Here is a 14,274-nt window from a genome sequence, read left to right on the forward strand (position 1 = left end):
CCATCTGCAGTGATTTTGGAACCCAGAAAAATAAAGTCAGCCACTGTTTCCCCATCCATTTGCCATGAAGTGATGGGACCGGATGCCATGATCTTAGTTTTATGAATGTTGAGCTTTAAGCCAACTTTTCCACTCTCCTCTTTCACTTTCATCAAGAGGGTCTTTAGTTCTTCTTCACTTTCTGCCTTAAGGATGGTGTCATCTGCATATCTGAGGTTATTGATATTTCTCCCAGCAATCTTGATTCCAAATTGTGCTTCCTCCAGCCCAGCATTTCTCATGATGTACTCTGCATATAAGTAAATAAGCAGGGTGAAAATATACAGCCTTGACGAACTCCTTTTCCTATTTGGAACCAGTCTGTTGTTCCATGTCCAGTTCTAACTGTTGCTTCCTGACCTGCATATAGGTTTCTCAAGAGGCAGGTCAGGTGGTCTGGTATTGCCACCTCTTTCAGAATTTTCCACAGTTTATTGTGATGTAATCATACATAATAAAAATGCTGACTCACAGTGATGTCTAGTTAATCAAGACACTTGACTACCAGCTACTGAGAAAGGACAGGAGGTTTTGTGGGTAGGGATCTGTGGCAATATTAACCCTTGGGCTAATGCAAAGCAAACTTTCTAGTAGGTCTGTGCCATCTCTTCAGTCAGATGACATGATTAACCAAGTAGAAAATCATGATCACATTTTTTAGTAGTTTTTTGTTGTTGTTCTTTTTCTCGGAGTTAATGAAAGTGAAAGTGAAGTCACTCAGTCATGTCCAACTCTTTGCAACCCCATGGACTGTAGCCTACCAGGCTGCTCCATCCGTGGGATTTTCCAGGCAAGAGTACTGGAGTGGGCTGCCATTTCCTTCTCCAGGGGATCTTCCCAACCTAGGGATCGACCTAGGTATCCTGCATTGCCAACAGATGCTTTACCATCTGAGCCACCAGGGAAGCCCTACATGATTTTTTTCTCAATAGCATTACATTGTATGGATATAACTTATTTCAGTTATTCATTTATCCATAGATGGGTATTTGGCTTTTTTCCAGTATGGGGCTGTTACAAATAAAACTCCTATGGATATTCATGTACAAGTTGTTGTGCAAATACATGCATTTATTTCTCTTGGGTAAATACCTAGAAGAAGAATGCCTGAGTCAAATGGTTGGGGTATGTTTTTACTTTAGTAAACTGTCAAATTGTTTTCAAAATGGCTATACCATTTTACATTAGCACAAGCAGTCTCTGAGTGTTCTAGTAACCCCAGAGTCTCATCAGCACCTGACATTGTCAGTCTTATTGACTAACCATTTTATTTGGTGCCTATTGACTAGTGATGTTGAGCACATTTGTGTGTGTTTAATTGCCGTCATGTGGCATACCTTTTCATTTTCCTAGTGTGTCTTAGCATTTCCTACCTTTGTCTTTCAAAGAGTAAAATTATTTTCATGAGGTTCAACTTACTGATGTCTTTTCTTTTGTAGTTTGTGGGGTTTTTTGTCTATTATTTATGAATCTTTGCCAAACCCAAGTTAATCTTTTTTCCTGTTTTCATTTAGAAATTTTATAGTTTTAGCTCTTACATTTTGATATATGATCCATTTTGAATTAATATTTGTATATGGTGTGAGTTCAGGATTCATTCTTTTTATAGACTACCCATTTGTCAAAAAGAGGATTCTTTCTCTGTTGAATCCCCTATCATATTTGTCAAAACTCATTGACCAAACCTATTTGAATCTATTTGTATATTCTATTCTATTAAACTATATGTTATTGTACCAATACCATACTGTCTTGATTTAAGACATTATAAGTCTTAAAATCAGGTGGTGTGAATACTCCAACTTTGTTCTTTTTCATGTGTGTTTAGCGGGTGGGAGGGAGGCTATTTAGGTCTATTGTGTTTCTATACAAATTTTAGAATCAGCTTGCCAACTTGTACAGAAGTCTTCTAGCATATTAATTCTGATTTCTTTAAATATATGGAACAATTTGGGGATAAATGACACCTTAATAATATTGACTCTGCTGATCCATGAATATCATATATCTTTCAAGTTAGGTTTTCTTTAGTTTCTCTCAACAGTGGTTTGTAATTTTCTATGTACATGTCTTGTACAAATTTTGTCATATTTAGCCCTAAGTATTTCATGTCTTTGATGCTATGATGCATGGTATTATTTTTATTTCATTTTCTGATTGTTTGCTGCTAATATGGTGATGGTTTAGTCACTAAGTCATGTCCAACTCTTGCAACCCCATGGACTGTAGCCTGCCAGGCTCTCTGTCCTTGGGATTCTCCAGGCAAGAATACTGGAGTGGGTTGCAGTTTCCTTCTCCAGGTGACCTTCCTGACCCAGGAATCGAACCCAGGTCTCCTGCACTGCAAAGCAGATTCTTTACCAACTGAGCTCTAAGGGAAGCCCCACTGCTAATATATAGAAATGAAAATATAGTTTGTATATTGACTTTATATCCTGTAAGTTTTCTAAACTCAATGATTAGTTCTAGTGGCTTTTTCTGTGGTCAGTTCCATAGGATTTTCAGTATGAACGATCAGTGCTATCTGTGAACACAGGTAGTTTTCTTTCTCTCTTTCCAACTTGCTTACCTTTTTTCCCCCTTGCCTGGCTAGAATTTCTGGTTCAGTGTTAAAGAGAACTGATAAGGGGGCTAGGGATTTTAATATATGTAGGCAGAACTTACAAGTTGGGAATTTTCCCCCAAATAAAAAGATCACTTAAAGGGGAATGGAGAATCACAAATACAACTGGCAGAGAGGAGAGTTTGGCAGGGACAGTGAGGGGAGAGTGAAAGAAGCAAGCGGAAAACAAAAATGATTGTCATTTTTATATTGCCATATACCTAGAACTAATATTTTAAATCAACCATACCTCAGTAAAACATTTTTAAAACACCATCTTTTGTCCTTTGACTTTTTTTAGATTGTGCCTCTCTAAAGTAGTTTGAGAAGATGAACCCAACTAAGATACATAAAAAAAATTCTAAGAAAAGTGTACTGAACTGCACCTGAAATTCACTTTTCCTGAGGCAAATTGAATTAATTGGTCATAAATATCTGTGATACTCAATGACTATTGATTCACTTTACTGCTAATTTGACTATAATGAACAGTTTTGGTTTTGTGGTTTGTTAGGCAGTTTAATATGTTTGAAGTTCTCTGTGTTGAAGAGTGTCCCCCCAAAATTAATGTCCACCCAAAATCTCAGAACATGATCATATATAGAAATATAGTCTTTGCAGATGTAATTAGTTAACATAAAGTTATACTGTATTAAGGTGGGTTCTAAAGCCAGTAACTTGTATCCTCATTATAAGGCTATGTGGAGAGACAGAAGGGAGAAAGATGTGTTATGACAGAGACAGAGGTTGGAGTAATATACCTATGAGCCAAGAAATGCTAAATATTGCCATCAAACACCAGAAGCTAAAAAGAGGCAAGGTAGGGGCTCCTTTAAAACACCTTGATTTTGGACTTCAAGCCTCCATAACCATGAGACAATATATTTCTGTTGTTTTAAACTGTCTAGTTTGTGGTACTTTGTTACAGAGCCCTAGGAAACAGATTTTGATACTAAGAGGTAGATACTGCTGTAACAAATACCTTAAAATGTGGAAGTGGCTTTGGATAATTGGTAAAAGACTGGAATAATTTTGTGTTGCTTTATAGGAAAAGCCTAATTTGCCTTAAAGTGATAGTTGGTAGAAATATGGACATTAAAGGTGATTTGATTAACTCATAGAAGGAAATTAAGAACATATTATGGAACACCAGAGTAAAGACAGTCCTTGTTATAAATTGACAGAAAACTTTGCTGATTTGTGTTCTAGTGTTGGGTGGAAAGGCAATGGCACCCCACTCCAGTACTCATGCCTGGAAAATCCCATGGATGGAGGAGCCTGGTAGGCTGCAGTCCATGGGGTCGTGAAGAGTCGGACACGACTGAGCGACTTCACTTTTACTTTTCACTTTCATGCACTGGAGAAGGAAATGGCAACCCACTCCAGTGTTCTTGCCTGGAGAATCCCAGGGATGGGGGAACCTGGTGAGCTTCCGTCTATGGGGTCGCACAGAGTCGGACATGACTGAAGCGACTTAGCGGCAGCAGTTAGGTGGAAAGTGCATGTGTGCATGCTTAGTCGCTTCAGTCATGTCTGACTCTCTGCGACACTATGGACCATGGCCTGCCAGGCTCCTCTGTCCATGGGATTTTCCAGGCAAGAATACTGGAGTGGGTTGCCATTTCCTTCTCCTAGGTGGAAAGTAGTGCTTATAATTGATGAACCTTGGATATTTAGCAAAGGAGATTTTCAAGCCAAGCGTGGAAGGTACACTTACTGCTTATTATAAAATGCAAGGGGAAAGAGAGATATTGAAGAAGGAACGGTTGAACAAAAAGAAACCAGTATTTTATTTGGAAAATTCTTAACCAGTGCAGATGGCAAAAGATGAGAGAGTTCACTGGAGAGAATACCAATGGTATGGCTGGATGGTATGGTATTTGCTAAGGCATGTAACTCATGGATCCCAGCAACCATCTCAGCAGAAGTTGGGAATAAAGATGGGGTTACCCAGGAAAGGTCTTTGGAAGACCTTCTTGTGTGATGTCTTAGATCCCCATGAACTGCACAGAAGACCAGAAAGATTTTCCAACAGAAATACTGCCATCCTGGATTGCACCAACTGGAAAACATAAACCCAAGGATAAAGCCATAGGCACAGAGGACATTCTGAGGATCCAGGTCCAGGTATCAAGCTACAGATTATTGTTCTCAGGCCTTGCAGCCTAATGAAACTTGCTATGTTATTGTTAAGCACTAGACCCTAGTGGCAGAGTTTCCCATGATACATTGTTTAATAAATTTATTTTATGCTTATGTGTGCTACGTGCACATTCTCAAGTGCAGGCCCTAGCAGTGGTCCCCTTTGCAAAGGTAAGAGTCTAGTGTTCTTAAATATTTAGTAAATGAAAAACGGCAATGATTTACATTATATATAAATGGGCTCATTCTTCATCTTGTTTATCCTTAGCTCAAACCATTGTCATCAGAACAGATCAGATCAGTCGCTCAGTCGTGTCCGACTCTTTGCAACCCATGAATCACACCACGCCAGGCCTCCCTGTCCATCACCAACTCCCGGAGCTCACTCAGACTCACGTCCATCCAGTCAGTGATGCCATCCAGCCATCTCGTCCTCTGTCATCCCCTTCTCCTCCTGCCCCCAATCCCTCCCAGCATCAGAGTCTTTTCCAATGAGTCAACTCTTTGCATGAGGTGGCCAAAGTACTGGAGTTTCAGCTTCAGCATCATTCCTTCCAAAGAAATCCCAGGGCTGATCTCCTTCAGAATGGACTGGTTGGATCTCCTTGCAGTCCAAGGGACTCTCAAGAGTCTTCTCCAACACCACAGTTCAAAAGCATCAGTTCTTCGGCGCTCAGCCTTCTTCACAGTCCAACTCTCACATCCATACATGACCACAGGAAAAACCATAGCCTTGACTAGACGAACCTTTGTTGGCAAAGTGATGTCTCTGCTTTTGAATATGCTATCTAGGTTGGTCATAACTTTCCTTCCAAGGAGTAAGCGTCTTTTAATTTCATGGCTGCAGTCACCATCTGCAGTGATTTTGGAGCCCAGAAAAATAAAGTCTGACACTGTTTCCACTGCTTCCCCATCTATTTCCCATGAAGTGATGGGACCGGATGCCATGATCTTTGTTTTCTGAATATTGAGCTGTAAGCCAACTTTTTCATTCTCCACTTTCACTTTCATCAAGAGGCTTTTGAGTTCCTCCTCACTTTCTGCCATAAGGGTGGTGTCATCTGCATATCTGAGGTTATTGATATTTCTCCCGGCAATCTTGATTCCAGCTTGTGTTTCTCATGATGTACTCTGCATATAAGTTAAATAAACAGGGTGACAATATACAGCCTTGACGAACTCCTTTTCCTACTTGGAACCAGTCTGTTGTTCCATGTCCAGTTCTAACTGTTGCTTCCTGACCTGCATACAAATTTCTCAAGAGGCAGATCAGGTGGTCTGGTATTCCCATCTCTTTCAGAATTTTCCTTAGTTTCTTGTGATCCACACAGTCAAAGGCTTTGGCATAGTCAATAAGCAGAAATAGATGTTTTTCTGGAACTCTCTTGCTTTTTCCATGATCCAGCGGATGTTGGCAATTTGATCTCTGGTTCCTCTGCCTTTTCTAAAACCAGCTTGAACATCAGGAAGTTCACGGTTCACATATTGCTGAAGCCTGGCTTGGAGAATTTTGAGCATTACTTTACTAGCATGTGAGATGAGTGCAACTGTGTGGTAGTTTGAGCATTCTTTGGCATTGCCTTTCTTTGGGATTGGAATGAAAACTGACCTTTTCCAGTCCTGTGGCCACTGCTGAGTTTTCCAAATTTGCTGGCATATTGAGTGCAGCACTTTCACAGCATCATCTTTCAGGATTTGGAATAGCTCAACTGGAATTCCATCACCTCCACTAGCTTTGTTTGTAGTGATGCTTTCTAAGGCACACTTGACTTCACATTCCAGGATGTCTGGCTCTAGGTCAGTGATCACACCATCGTGATTATCTGGGTCGTGAAGATCTTTTTTGTACAGTTCTTCTGTGTATTCTTGCCATCTCTTCTTAATATCTTCTGCTTCTGTTAGGTCCATACCATTTCTGTCCTTTATCGAGCTCATCTTTGCATGAAATATTCCTTTGGTATCTCTGATTTTCTTGAAGAGATCTCTAGTCTTTCCCATTCTGTTGTTTCCCTCTATTTCTTTGCATTGATCGCTGAAGAAGCAATCTTATCTCTCCTTGCTATTCTTTGGAACTCTGCATTCAGATGTTTATATCTTTCCCTTTCTCCTTTGCTTTTTGCTTCTCTTCTTTTCACAGCTATTTGTAAGGCCTCCCCAGATAGCCATTTTGCTTTTTTGCATTTCTTTTCTATGGGAATGGTCTTGATCCCTGTCTCCTGCACAATGTCACGAATCAATTTAATTCTTGCTATACTTCTGTATTTTGACTTAGTTACAAAAATTCAATGCTGAATTTTTACCCTTCTAATATGTTGATAACTAAGCAGTTTTACATGGTTTACGGAAGCCAGATGAGTAATTTGTTTGCATGTCTGTTATCAACTAACACTAAAGTTATGGCTCTTAATTTCATATCTTGCAAAGAAAAAAAGTATTTTGTCCATTGACTGAGGGAACTGATAAACATACCATGGCAGTGCATTTGCTTAAATTAATGATTCAAGTTTGATAACAAAGTCATGTAAAAACATGAAAAAATGAAAAGGAAGGACATCAGCATCTACTTTGTCAAGAGTGTTTAACAGGAGGATTCCTATGTGCTGTTTCTCATAAGTCCTTTGTTCCTTATCAAGTGGAGCAGCAAGCTGCTCCCAGGACTGAGGTCATTATGTGAGACAGGCTTGAATCTCCTTTAGTAAACATTCTCTTTACGACAGAACTGCTTAGTCTCAATCCCCTTTCTTGAGATATGAATTGTCTCCTGACCTTGTGACCATTATCAATCCCTTGTCCCCTTGGTAACTGTTGCTGTACATTTGGTTTTCTGATCTTTATCATTGTCTAAATAAATTTCTTGTACCACAGCCTATGTATACTCACAGAAAGATCATTAAAGCACCTTTGCTTCATCAGAGCTTAGATCCCCATGTCTTTTCTCTCTCTCTCTCTCTCTCTCTCTCTCTCTCCCCACCCCACCCCCCAGCTAATTCTCCAGATCTTAGAAACCCCTCCTGCTCACTCTCCTGCCCAGGCATCTAAGAAGCCCTTGAGAAGGCGCCCTGTGCCTTCACCCCCTCGAGGGGCCACCCTGTGCCTTCGTGAGTGATGCAAGCCCTGTGTCAAGGGCTTTATTGGTTCTCTGCGTAAACCAGGGAATATCAGCCTCTTTCTCTCTTTCACTTTCTTATCATCGACTCTGGACCACCAGGTTCCAGTCCATTAAAGGACCCCAAACTATTTCATCTAATTTATTCCAAAATAATGTTTTTAAAGCTATATTTGAAACCTAGAAAGATGAGTTCATTTGGCTCAAACGGTAAAGCGTCTGCCTACAGTGCAGGAGACCTGGGTTTGATCCCTGGGTCAGGAAGATCCTCTGGAGAAGGGAATGACAATCCACTCCAGTACTCTTGCCTGGAAAATCCCATGGACAGAGGAGCGTAGTAGGCTACAGTCCATGGGGTCGCAAAGAGTCGGACATGACTGAGCGACTTCACTTCACTTCAGGGTCCAGGTTCTTAACACTCAAATGGGCCAAAGCATTTGAGAAAATTAGTGCCTCTCCAAGGGAGTAAGCCATGACAGATTGATATTCTCGATTGATTGGTTTCTAAGCTCAGATTGAATTTCTCAATACACCAAATCCACATATAATGTTTCAGTGAATTTTAACATTCAGAATTGAAATCTGTGTTGTTAATAGTTTGACTGCATAATAATCACATAGAAACCATGATAATGAACAAATGATCAAAATCAATGTCAATGAACAAAATAAGTCAAAATACACCTGACCCAAGCCTTTAGGAGGTAATGAGTTGTTTTAATCATTTCAAATTATACTTTTAAAAGTTATTCAAAATTCTAAGTGAATAATATACCTTTTTTCTTCCATAATCTTTTTTTTTCAAATTACCTTGTCAAGGCTAAAATGATATATCATTACACACCTCCAGTATGACCACTTTTCAAACACAAAATTTCTATAACAAAAATCAGATTTACCTGGTTGAATTAACACTAGATCTTTGTGGGGAAGTTTTCTTAAATTCATATTTTATAATATACTCACTTGTTTCACATCAAACACTTTCTATAAAATCAACACATTTCAAATAATAGTATTCAAGTATTATGTTCCTAAATGCAACTAAAATGAATTTTAATATTTTTATGTTAAAGTTGTGCTCTCAACTGGATGACAGAGAATGAGATGGTTGGATGGCATCACTGAGTCAATGGACATGAGTTTGAGCAGGCTCCAGGAGTTGCTGATGGACAGGAAAGCCTGGCATGCTGCAGTCCATGGGGTCACAGAGTCAGACAAGACTGAATGACTGAACTGAACTGAATTGAACTGTACTTCCAAACTATAGGTACATGATCATTTGGCCAGGGCAGTCCTAAAAAAAAAAATCCATTATATAGTCACAGTGATTCTAAAAATAGGAAACTGGTGTTTCCACTAGTCTTGAATCTTCCTCCACCTCTACAGTAGCCATGGACATTCTAAGAACTGTATTTCCCCAGGTTGGAGCAAAGGAAGTGGTCGGCCCTTGTCCTGATTGCTAAGTCATTTCAGTCATGTCTGACTCTGTGCCACCCCATAGACAGCAGCCCACCAGGCTCCCCCGTCCCTGGGATTCTCCAGGCAAGAACACTGGAGTGGGTTGTCATTTCCTTCTCCAGTGCATGAAAGTGAAAAGTGAAAGTGAAGTCACTCAGTCGTATCTGACTCTTAGCGACCCCATGGACTACAGGCTCCTCCGTCCATGGGATTTTCCAGGCAAGAGTACTGGAGTGGGGTGCCATTGCCTTCTCCGATTGTTCTGATTGGTCTTGATCAAATCAAAGCTGTTCTTCCTGCTGCTGCTATAACAGTACATTGCTTTATGCAGTCACAGCTATTCTTAAAGCAGATGGTCCTGTGAGGTTTTTTTTGTTGTTGATGTAAGAAGTTTACTTATTAAGAACATGATATGGGGAAAAAAAAAATAGAAAATCAGGAAAGAAGAATTAAGAGAGAAGAAGGATTAATTTTTAAAGAACATAAGATATAGCTTAGAAAAATACAAGCATATGCTTCTTAATATAAATTTTGCATTTTAAATTGTGTTAACTATGACAGCTTGCGAAAAGAAACATAATATGTAAACTATACGGCTTTTGCTACCAAACTTCTCGCGGACAAGGGTGTGTTCACACTAGGCCTCCGAGTTTTATAGGCTCACAGATAAAAAGACAATAATAAGCTCTCATAACCGTCTAATCAGAGGTAGTTTTTTTTTTTTTTGGCTGTGCTGGGTCTTCGTTGCTGTGTGGGCTTTCTCTAGTTGTGGACATCAGGGGCTACTCTCTAGTTGCAGTGGGAGAGCTTCTCACTGTGATGGCTTCTCTTGTGGCAAAGCATGGGCTCCAGGACACACAGGCTTCAGTGGTGGAGGCGTGTGGGTTCAGTAGTTGCAGCTCCTGGGCTCAAGAACACAGGCTCGATAGTTGTGGCTCATGGGCTTAGTTACTCCATGGCATCTTCCCAGACCAGGGGATCAAACCCATGTGCCCTGCATTGGCAGGTGGATTCTTTACCACTGAGCCACCAGGAGAGCAGCCCAGAGATAGTATTGTCCTGGTTAGTTTCTGTTTGCATGTCTAGGTTCACTTTGCATAGTTCTCTGCCCTGTTCTGTGGGCCAGCAAACTCATCTCTAGGGACTGCATTCCCTGGCTTCACCTCTGCTGCACACAGTGGGAGATCAGGCGATCATCGTGTAGGAAAAGAACTAGGTTAGGATCTTGCCAAGCTTCAGCTGTCACCAATTTCTAGTCATCATGCCTTGCGCTTGCCTTCCTGAGGACTGGGTCCCATAATATTACTCTCTACTGCTGAGTTCTTAAAAGGCCCCTATCATCTTGCCCACACCTCTGTAGATCATCCCTTCTTTAAACCTTGGTGGGTTAAACTTTATCAGCTGTGCCGTCTCTGTCCTACAAGGATCCTGTCTGGTGGGTTACTGTTAATATTTTGTTTCATTTCCATATAATTTTTAAGTCTATGCTCTTGTTCTGCTTAATATATTACAAGAATTTCCCTGTATTACTAAAAACTTTTTACAGACATCATGTGCAACCTAATTTATTTAACTTCTTGTTGCACTATCTCCAAATTTCAATCATATGAACACTAGGAACTTCCCTAGGAGTCCAGTGGTTAAGAATCCACCTTGCAATGCAGGGGACGTGAGTTCACACCCTGCCCAGGGAACTAAGATCCCACATGCAGTGGAGCAATTAAGTTTGGGCACCACAGCTAGGGAGCCCGCACGCATCAACAAGAGATCCTACATGATACAGCGAAGATCCCACGTGCCACAACTGAGACCAGACGCAGCCAAATTAAAAAAAAAAAAAAAAGCTACAAAGAACATCTTTAGACATAAATTATTGTGTGGATTTCTGATCCTTTCTATGGGATGAATTTCTAGAATTTAGTTACTGGATCAAGAGTAAGAACACGCTTAAAATTTCTTGATACATGCTTTCCAAACTGTGTAGATTTTCAGTTACCAGCTTAACTGCTCACCATGCTGCATCCTTGACATCACTGAATATTATCATTTTCCATTTTTACTGATTTCCTAAGTGAAAAAAAAAATTTTTTCTATTTCATTTTTGTTTTATTTATAAGGATAAATTTTTAACACTGGTTATTGATTTTTCTTTTTTTTTTTGAGTAGTCTGGTTTGTATTTTTATCTTTTACTCACTTAAAAAATGCTTTATTTTAGAAATTTTTAAATATATATTTTAAAAACAGAGAAAATATTTATCATGAACCCCCAGGAATGCATTATCCATTTTTAACAATCACCAACACACTGCCTTTAGAAGAATTCTTAACAAAAAGGTAAGTAGTGAAGATTAGGATTCCATAAAAAAAAAAAAGTTTTGTCCCCATTTCTGATGCCTGGGCCCCAGGATTGCTTGTTCTCTACCAGACAGGCTACTTTAGTACTACTCCTAGGTAATTCCTTTATGCCCAGCAAGATGCCCATTTACAGATTCATTCAGGGTTACCTGCTGCCAATTCAGGTGTTAAATCTAGGCTCAGAGATGAGGCCAAATTTTCCTAGCTAAAAGAGAACCACACGCTAAAGCAACAGCTGGCTACTTTTCTTCCCTAAAGAAATGCAGTAACTTTAAAAACAGTCAAAGCTACTTGTCCCCACAAATGGCCACTCTCCTATTTTAAAGACTTTTTTTCCTCCTCTTTTCTTCAGCTAATGAAAGAATTTGATCAAAAATTGTGACCCCCTAACTCTCCCACATCCCTCTGGTCACCCCAATCCCTAACCTATATGGTGCTGATAATAAAGGGGAAACAGTAGAGGCAGGTAAGAGGGATAAAAAGCAGCCCTGATGGTTTCCTGGCCTTGCCTTGTTCTCCAGATGGGACCTGGCATCTTTTCAGATGACTGTGGAAAGTGCTAGGCAGTAGAGGTGGTGGGACCCAAGAGGAAAAAGAAAGCTCTGCTTGAAATGGCCTTTTCCCAGTACCCAGAAGAGGAGAGGAAAGCCAGTTTCCCAGAAATGGAAGGGTCAGGCCCAATAGTTCCCAGGCAGGGCCAGACTGAAGACTTTTCTGATTCTAATTATTTTTTGCTCAAATTCTTCCTTCTTCAGAGGAGAAAGAAGTTGCCACCAGGAGGAAGAGAACCCTCCATCTCTATTTGCCAGCTTTACTTATAGTGTGTCCTAAGGACGGGTGATGGAGAAGGCAATGGCACCCCACTCTAGTACTCTTGCCTGGAAAATCCCATGGGCAGAGGAGCCTGGTAGGCTGCAGTCCATGGGGTCGCTAAGAGTCGGACACGACTGAGTGACTTCACTTTCACTTTTCACTTTCATGCACTGGAGAAGGAAATGGAAACCCACTCCAGTGTTCTTGCCTGGAGAATCCCAGGGACGGGGGAGCCTGGTGGGCTGCCGTCTATGGGGTCGCACAGAGTTGCACACGACTGAAGTGACTTAGCAGCAGCAAGGACAGATGATAAGGGACTTGATCTCATGACTCAGGGAAGCCAGGATTCTAGGGTGGTCCCTCCTGGAAACAAGCAAAAATGCCTTCCTCAAGGGGCTCAAGTCCCGGCTCAGGTGCAGGTTTCCCCTTCTTGCCCCATGTTATAGCTTGTACTGTCTTTTTTTTAAAATTTTGTTGGAGTATAATTGATTTATAGTGTTGTGTTAGTTTCAGATGTACAGCAAAGCGATTCAGTTATACATATAAATATATTCATACTCTTCAGATTCTTTTCTCATATACGTTAGTACAGAATATTTAGTAGAGTTCCCTGTGCTACACAGTTGGTCCTTTTGGGTTATCTATCTTCTTTATCTATATTCTTTTTCTATCTTATTTGTTATATATAAATAAATATAATATTTATGTATTAGCTAATCCCAAACTCCTGGTTTATCCCTCTCTCCTACATTTCCCCTTTGGCAACCATAAGTTTGTTTTTTATATCTGTAGGTCTATTTCTGTTTTGTAAATAAGTTCATTTGTATCATTTTTAATTAAATTTCACATGAGTGATATCTGTTTTTGTCTTTCTCTGACTTTGCTTAGTATGATAATCTTTAGGTCCATCCATCTTGCTGCAAATGGCATTATTTCATGCTTTTTTATAGCAGAGTAATATTCCACTGTATATGCATCTTCTTTATCCATTCTTCCATCGATGGACATTTAGGTTGCTTCCATGTCCTGTCTGCTGTAAATAGTGCAGCAATGAACACTAGGGTGCATCTATTTTTTCAAGTTGTAGTCTTTTCCAGATATATGCCCAGGAGTGGGATTGCTCAATCGTATGTTAATTCTGTTTTCAGTTTTTGTTTTTTAATTTTTTAATTGGATGATAATTGCTATACAATATTGTGTTGGCGCTGTTCTCCATAGTGGCTGCACCAACTTACATTCCCACCAACAGTGTAGGAGGGTTTCCTTTCCTCCACAGCCCCTGCAGCATTTATTGTTTATAGACTTTTGACGATGGCCATTCTGACCAGTGTGAGATGATACTTCATTGTAGTTTTGATTTGCATTTCTCTAATAACTAGTGATGTTGAGCATCTTCTTATATGATTTTTGGCCATCTGTATGTCTTCTTTGGATAATTATTTAAATCTTCTGCCCATTTTTTGATCGGCTTGTTTGGCCACATCATGCAGCTTGTGGGACCTCAGTTCCCTGACCAGGAATTGAAACAAGGCCACAGGAGTGAAAGCACTGAATCCTGACCACAAGACCTCCAGGGAACTCCCTTGGGTTGTTTGCTTTTTTGATACAGAACTGTATGAGCTGTTTGTATGTTTCAGAGATTAATCCTTTATCAATCACTTTGTTTGCAAACATTTTTTCCCATCATGTGGGTTTTCTTTTCCTTTTGTTTATGGTTTCCTTTGCTGTCCAGAGGCTTTTAACTCAGTTCCACTT

The sequence above is a fragment of the Bos taurus genome, chromosome 21, assembly GCF_002263795.3.
Source record: "Bos taurus isolate L1 Dominette 01449 registration number 42190680 breed Hereford chromosome 21, ARS-UCD2.0, whole genome shotgun sequence".
Classification (NCBI taxonomy): domain Eukaryota; kingdom Metazoa; phylum Chordata; class Mammalia; order Artiodactyla; family Bovidae; genus Bos; species Bos taurus.